We start from the raw sequence: 1,297 nt of genomic DNA on the forward strand, positions 1-1,297 counted from the left end.
CGAAAGCAAGGGCCACCAACCATCTTCGCGAGCCTTTCAGAACACCATATCGCAAACGCTGTCTCGAAAAAAAAACAAGGCCGTAAATAATAAAGCTCCATGAAGATATAGCTGTAGACGATCGTGCTTGGGCCACACACGTGTGTCAGCACGACGCCAACCCGGCCGAGACGCGAAGACATTTCTTTCGACCGTGTTATGACTTACGGCGTTTGCCGCCGCTATCAGAAATACTCTTCACCGAATGGTGACTCTTTATCGGTCGGCACAGAACACGATTTACATCCTCCGGTGATTTATAGCGTAAGCGAATTTGAATTTCAATCTCGCGCTGTGTGTAATACGACCACCGACCGATCGAACGCATTCAAAAATGGGTGCTGTCGGAATCAGCGTCGAAAAAAAAACGTTTTTGTTTTTTGTCTGTTCTCCGTTTCCCGGATTCTGTTCTCTGTTCTACGTAAAAATGCGAATAACTTCCGAACGGTTTGAGCTAAAGTACTAAAATGGGACTCCTTTTAAACAACCCTCGAGGCACATAAGCCTATAAGAAATGACCCCAATCGAGCGGTGGGGTCGGTCTTTTATTTTATCATCAGAAATTTATAGGTATCAACTTCGGTGCGATCATCGAGCTTAGTTCCCTATATTAATCTTTTGAAGCTAGGGGCGCTGAGGGATAGCGAACTATTGCAAGGGTCCAAGAAATTTCGTTCCCTCAAAAACGGTTACTAAAGTGAAAAAAATTCTTGAAAAATGTACCGCGTTTGTCGGCAAAAGACTAAAAAATAGGTTAACCTTTCCGTGAAAATTTGGCATCATTTTCTTTAATTTGACTGACGGACTTTTAGAACCATTGACCATTACAAGTTGGCGTCTATTTTTTACACTAGTATAACGTGATCAAAGCTTAAATTTTCATAGATAAATTTGCGAAGTAAAGCTATAGCATCATCTGTGCCTTTCTCCTTGAGGTAACCAAATCGCCTTAAACTTAATATGTTGTATTTATTAAGCAAATTAAATAGACTGACAAAAATAATCTTAACATGATTTGAAATTAATGCAGTCGGATGATGGCTGTTCACATTTTTTTTTGGCCTTGCTCTCTTTGTTTTGACTGTTTTTCTAGGCTTCATATAATTTGTTTTTATTGTGGACATTACTATGTTAGTTCCCCTCATAAAAATATGATCAATGCAGGAAACATCAACACAATTCCTAATTGGGTATGTAGTGTATTCCTCAGTTTTATTATTATGAAACTCATTTATATCGATATTAAAACCTATTGATT

The sequence above is a fragment of the Cylas formicarius genome, unplaced genomic scaffold (genome assembly GCF_029955315.1).
Source record: "Cylas formicarius isolate icCylForm1 unplaced genomic scaffold, icCylForm1.1 PGA_scaffold_4__25_contigs__length_36172078, whole genome shotgun sequence".
In the NCBI taxonomy this organism is placed as follows: domain Eukaryota; kingdom Metazoa; phylum Arthropoda; class Insecta; order Coleoptera; family Brentidae; genus Cylas; species Cylas formicarius.